At 34.3% G+C, this 6,682-nt stretch overlaps 1 long non-coding RNA gene and 1 pseudogene across 4 annotated transcripts; both read right to left on the bottom strand.

Moving 5' to 3' along the window:
- Positions 1 to 6,201, bottom strand: part of LOC113346082 — a 7,858-nt pseudogene extending 1,657 nt beyond the window's left edge.
- LOC113346094 lies at positions 39 to 1,383 on the bottom strand. Of its 4 annotated transcripts, none has more exons than XR_003358397.1 (5): positions 1,108 to 1,271; positions 920 to 1,025; positions 780 to 838; positions 569 to 699; positions 39 to 481 (listed from the first exon to the last, which is right to left on the bottom strand). It is a non-coding gene; the product is annotated as an uncharacterized LOC113346094 (long non-coding RNA). The 4 variants fall into 4 exon arrangements; XR_003358396.1 differs by having other exon boundaries at positions 40 to 481; positions 1,101 to 1,271; XR_003358394.1 differs by lacking the exon at positions 1,108 to 1,271 and adding an exon at positions 1,281 to 1,383 and having other exon boundaries at positions 41 to 481.
- Positions 6,202 to 6,682: the final 481 nt, after the last annotated feature.

Raw genomic sequence — 6,682 nt, forward strand, 5'->3', positions numbered from 1 at the left:
TTTTTTTTTTTTTTTGCCGCTTCAAAAATAAGACTAAATTTTGTGCGCTGGCTCTATTACTCTAGCAGATAGTCAAGCATGCTTGCATTTCCCGTTTGGAAATAGAGGCCAGAAAAGAAGACAAATAAGATTTGTCACTTGGGGATAATAACACTACAATCTAGTATAAACATTCAATCTTGCATTTATATTGAAAAGGACGCCCCAATGAAAGAAAAAAAAAGGCACAATACTATATGATGTATCTTCAAAGCATCCACAAAGTGTTTGAAATGTACCACCCAAAAGTTATCATGCGTCTATCCTTTGAAATATAATCACAACTAACTAATGAACTGCCCTAGTTGACTGATAGTCTTGATAGGTGTAAATGTTAAAACCAAATGCCCTAAACATCAAATACTACCGGTCTCCATATTTTTAATTGACAAGGCATTTACCTCTTTAGGCTCTTAAACTGCTAGAGCAGCTCCATATTTGCCTTCAAAAATCAAATAATGACTGGGTTAGTGAAGATACAAAATATAAAATGAACTTTAAGAAAATCAAGAGAGTATTATATACAGACCTGCAAGGATATGTTTCATTGTAACCGTAGTAAGAACTCAAATCCAACTGAAGTTGCTCAACGTAATCCTTCCTCGGCAGTCCCTCCTTCCTCCACCCTTAAAATTGGAAAGTACCCGACAACTAAAACCCCTGAAAAACAGCAAAACAAGTATCAGCATAGGAGTTGGAAGAAAATAAGAAAACAAAAATAAGATTGCCTGAATACTTACTCTCTTTTATGCTTCTTTGAAGATTGTATGTCAGGCCTAAGCTTCTCCTCTCCAAGTTCCTGAATTTAACCAAATACTACAATAATTTTAAGCTCAATCACTAAAGTGCATATTGTAATTAAATCATAACTAAAACAAACCTCTTTAGTTGGCAAATTAAATTCTGCAGATTTCATCTCCTCCTCATTCATTTGGATATTTGTCACAATTTCCTTTTTAGCATCATCTTGTAGTTTCTTTCCTGACCTACAAAAATCCAAAAACCCAAGAAATCAAATTACAAAAATTGATTTGAATCTAAAAATTAAATCGTTTTGTTACCAGATACCAAAAGCACCAGTAGCAAAGTGTATAATCCAAACCCGTGTTGATCTTGCGATGAAATTGAAGGGATATTAAATTTAATTGAGCTTTAAATCAAGGATTTAATCTTAACCACTTAGGAATAATGCTTCAGAACTCTTACACAAATGAGAAAAAAGAGAGAGAGAAAACATAAACCTTAATCAGAAAACGGTTGTAAAAATGGAAATAAATGAGAAGAAAGAGTAACCCGGAAGCCTAGTTAACAATTCGGGCTAGAGATAAAAATTCGGATCCCTAAAAGTGCGTTCATTAACGGGAAATATTAGTTTGATCAAATAAGTGGTCAATAATTCGTGATTCGCGAAAAAAATGCAGAAATGCTTATATTTGTGTTTAACTAGGAAATGACTGGTTAATAAAATCTTATTATCTTATTTGATGGTTTTCCTAAAATATTTATTGGGGGATTTTGTGTTTTCCCCTCAAAATAAATAGGTATTTTGCATTACCCTCTTTTAAAACAATAATGCTATATGACCCAACTCTCAATCGGGTTTTCTGCAACCCAACTTAGGTGGCGCCTATGTGGACGTGAATCTTTACTGATTCTTTTTTATTTCCTTTTTCTTTTTTTCTTTTTATAAAAGATACAAAATCCCACTGAATATCTGCAATATCTCATTTTTGCTAATTAAATCCGATAAAATCCTTTGATAGAGGGGAATACCGTAAAATGGGCGGGAATCAGTAATACTCAACTGTTAAATTTTCCAAATGTGTTCTAAACATATAGCTGGGGATAAAAATATAAGATACTGTGCGGGTGTGGCAATATGGATAATAATAGTGGCTAGCGCTTCTAACACAAGATAGATACTTGCACTCTATACTTTCTCCGTAAAAAAATAATAGAGACATTTGAGAAAGGATGGAAACGAGATAGAAACGTTGTATGAGAGGATTAACTGATGATTTTTATCAAGCATTAGACAACAACAATGATAAAAATACCAAACAATCTACTCAAAACAATATTGAGTTCAAAATGTCATTCACCCTTCCAATAATTTATACTGCAGATCAGTGAAGCAAAAAAATGAAAATTGACTCTAGAGATAACATAACATGAACATAATCAGCTATCATCAAGAATAAAGATAAAAACATAAAATTAATTGTTTTAGATTGGAGGTTACTACACAGGGAACCTCATTCACGAAACCAAAATAATCCACTGGTTTGATCTTCTAGTCCAGGGAAACCATTTGGTTCTTGTTGCATTTGCTTGAAGTTAAATAGGACACTTTGTGAGCTCATCATAATGCTCTCTTGTGTCTGGCTTATTGTGAGACTCTCTTGTATTTTTCCTAGGCCTGTTGAAATTCCTTCGCCATTTGATCCCATGGACACTGCTAGGCTCTCATTGATGGGAGACTCCTCTACCATTTCTGGAGGAAATGATTGTATGGGATGATAAACCTACATATAACCAAAATCAAGAAAATAAATATCCATTATGAAAATGATCAACACTCTGTCACCAACATACAGTTGTGATCATGCCAAAAATTAAGTGACTAAAACCACCCCAGAGCTTCAGAATCTTTCCAAGTAATGATAAATGATTATACAAAGCTAAACAAGTTTGAAAATTCATATTTCTGACATCACTTTGCAGCCTTTTAGGTGCCAAAAAAATTGTACGTTTGGGCAGGGATTATGGCTATGCTTTCTTCATAGAACATTTTTTGGCTATATTCTTTCATCCTTCAATTTCTGATTTTTCATTTATATGTTATCAAAAACACAATTTTGTCTTACATAATACCAAGTAATTACCTCAACATCCTGAGCAGTGGTTACCTCATCATCTTGAGCATACTGATTTAGTTTGCTTCTTTTTCCAGGCTTCTTTGGAGTATGCTTACACGATTCCACTTTAGTGTTCCTTTCTCTAGATTTCTTTGGAGTAGTATTACTCGATTGAGCTCTAGAGTTCCTTTTTCTAGGTTTCTTTGGAGTACCAGCTGTAGTCTTGGACTGATTCGAGTTGTTTCTTTTTCTTGTTTTTTTGACAGGAACATCGACTTGAACATCCTACAAAAACATCCTCATGAGTTAACTTGTACGATAAGTAATTCAAGAAAGTAATTGAATGTTAAGTATTGTGAAAGTAGAATGTACCTGTGCATTTTCCTCGGACTGATCTCTTTTCTTTTTTCTTATATATCTTTTTCCCCGGAATTTGGTTTTTAATCTCAACTTTTTTGGTCGACCTTTGGTTTGAGCTACATGTGGATCAAGTAATTTGTTGGAGCGCCCAGTAGCACTAGACCATTGTTGTTTAGGATCATTTAATTTTGTGGACATAGTATCAATCCACTCAATAACATGAGTACAACGTTCTTCGCTCGTGGATGCAAGATCTGCAATTTTCATAAAGGCTGAACACATTTTATCATACCTTTGTCGTTCAGGAGTTGCAGAACAAGCATTAAAATTTACTTTAACCTTTGTATGGATCCGAGACATATCTTTCCTCCATCTCCTTAAAATATATTTTTCTGGAAATTCATCAACATCATTTCGAATAAGGACATCCAACGCGTGTCTGCAAAGGATTCCCCTGGATTCATATAAACAACAATTGCATTGTACAACACATTCATCTTTCTTATATGATATAGTAAAAATCATTCTATTTTTTCCTTCCCCAACTACGATATCTTCTCGTATGCCATAAGTTGAGAGATTATCGTTTTCTTGGGAACTCATGAATATACAGTACATCATTCCTGTCAGTTCATCTTGAAACTCTTTGAATTTTGATGTGGTATATAGCTTTCGAACTTGTACTTCATACTCATAAGTAGTAACAATTGATAGCATTGAATTGTGCGATTTAAAATCAGACTGACTTTATTTTTCCACTTTTTCATTTGTTGCTTGTTCATATTGATAAACAAATTGTTTCAACGTGGTTTTGGAAGTTACATAATCCTTAAATAAAGCTTTAATGCTTTCACTTCTTTGAGTGGTTGACATCCCCGCCCAGAAATGGGATTTGACGAAACATGGCACCCAAAGATGTCTCTCATCATATAATGTAGTCAACCATTCATTCTCATGCAAGTTATATTCTTCAAGGAACACAGACCAGTCTCGTTCAAATTCTTCAGGATCTTGTGAATCGTAAACAACACTGAGCATATCGAGACTAATAGCCTCATACTTTTTGTAGCTTCTAAATTTTTCAGGAAACTTTTTCATCACATGCCAAAGGCACCAACGATGCTTGGTATTTGGAAACACAATCTCTATAGAGTTCTGCATAACTTTATCTTGATCTGTTATGATTCCTTCTGGAGCTTTTCCATGCATGCATGTAAGCCATGTTTCAAATAACCAAGCAAATGTATCTTTGTCTTCACTCGAAATCAGCCCACACCCAAATAAAATAGATTCACCATGATGGTTTACACCAACAAAAGGAGCAAAAGGCATAGCATACCTGTTTGTCAGATAAGTAGTGTCAAATGTGGCAACTTCTCCAAATTCTTTGTATGCTTCTCTACTCCTTGGATCTGCCCAAAACATATTCTTTAAGCGACCCTCATCATCCAGGTCCATACTGTAGAAGAAATCAGAGTTCAAACTTTGCATCTTTGTAAAATATTTTTGAACTGCAAGAGCATCACCTTCCCCGAGTTGTAAATTTCGTGCTTTCTAAATATAATTCAAGGCGTCTTTTTTTAAAAATGAAAGATTTTCATGCCCGCCTTCTTCAACCACAAAAGAATTATAACTTTTACTTCCCTTGATTCATGCCTGGTCATTTACTTCAAGTCTTCTCTTCGCCGAATCACTTATATACCGGTGACAAGAAATAAAACGAGATTGGCTAGGGATCAAAATTGTATGATTGTGAACAAGATTTATGCTATTAATTCTCCATCGACCATCTATGTCTAAACTTGCTGATAGTTGAGCTTTGCAATCTGTTCTACTACTAGGTTGAGGTTTCAACGCATTTTTTCTTCTACTCACAGTCTTACCCGCCTGAGTACATGTAAATGTAGTCCATCTTAGAACCCCCTCATCATCTTTTCTGTTTGATCTTTTCTTTACCCCAAATCCTAATCGTTTGTTGTAATCCTTGTAAAAGTTGAACAGTTCTTCTCTATCGCCGAATGTCATACCAACAACCGGCGCCCCATGATTAACATCTTCGTCTTCTCTTCCTTCTATCTTATCATCGATAGCTTTAGCTTCTTCCATGTCTTCCAAAAAAAATACAAATCAGTAACATATCAAATTAAAAGATAAAAAAAGAAAGATTGCAATCAACATAGCCAAGTTAAAAATAAAACAACAAGATCTACATATACTGTTGCATCTACAATTCTACGTAGTATGATCAGGTTATGGTTCCTACTTCCTTGACAAAAAAAATCATATAAAAAGAGGACTACTAGTAAAACAATCATCAATCAGATTTGCACTAAGAGATCATCAATTTTGCTGATTTGGGTATGAAAATACTATAGTTATAGCCAAATTTTTTAAATTAGATTCTTACCATCTAAATCTCTTCTTCAGCAAACTTACAATAGAGATTTCTTAGGGTTTGTTTAAAAGAAAAAGAAGCAGTTGAGTATTACTGATTCCAGCCCATTTTACGGTATTCCCCTTTATCAAAGGATTTTATCGGATTTAATTAGTAAAAATGGGATATTGCAGATATTCGGTGGGATTTTGTATCTTTTATAAAAAGAAAAAAAGAAAAAAGGAAATAAAAAAGAATCAGTAAAGATTCACGTCCACATAGACGCCACCTAAGTTGGGTTGCAGAAAACCCGATTGAGAGTTGGGACATGTAGCATTATTGCTTTTAAAATGGTTAATCGGTGAAACCCTCTTTATGTTATAACTACAGTTACCACTCACTTGGCTGTGCACGTACAAGTCATGCGTGTAATAAATAATATAGCGATGAACGGTGACTAATCCATCTAGTCTTTGTGTGGTTTGAAATGATTACACGTGTCCTTAACTTCTCCGATTTTCTCTCACAAAAATTCTCGTTTTTCTCTCTGAACAAAACAATTTCCACCATTAACAAACTGAAACCTCACTAAATTTAATTTCAACTATTCTTATGAAACAATGGGTTTGATGGTGATACAAATCTACCGCTTGTATAAAATCTAAGATGAAAAGATATACATACCGAAGCTCGATCTTGAGAATTTGCAGTGGTGAACACATAAGAGCATTTCAATGTACATGTCGACGACCAATTAATCTAATTTAGTGAAATGGATTTCCTGGAGTAGTTCTTATGTCAACACATGCCATAATGTTACCAAACTAGAAACATCTCTTAAAGTAAACATCATCAATTGAATCATTCAAATTTCAAGAACAGTACGTGAGACTACTGCATATACGGACAGATTACCAACCCCACTCTTCTAATATAATTCCGTGTAGTTTTCCTACCAAATGAACCGAGTCCCTAATGGAGTTAGGGATCTCATAACTTATAAATGTTACAGTTGATTAAATCCTATCCACATGTTGCTATTAACATAATC

This window comes from Papaver somniferum, unplaced genomic scaffold, assembly GCF_003573695.1.
Source record: "Papaver somniferum cultivar HN1 unplaced genomic scaffold, ASM357369v1 unplaced-scaffold_92, whole genome shotgun sequence".
Classification (NCBI taxonomy): Eukaryota; Viridiplantae; Streptophyta; class Magnoliopsida; order Ranunculales; family Papaveraceae; genus Papaver; species Papaver somniferum.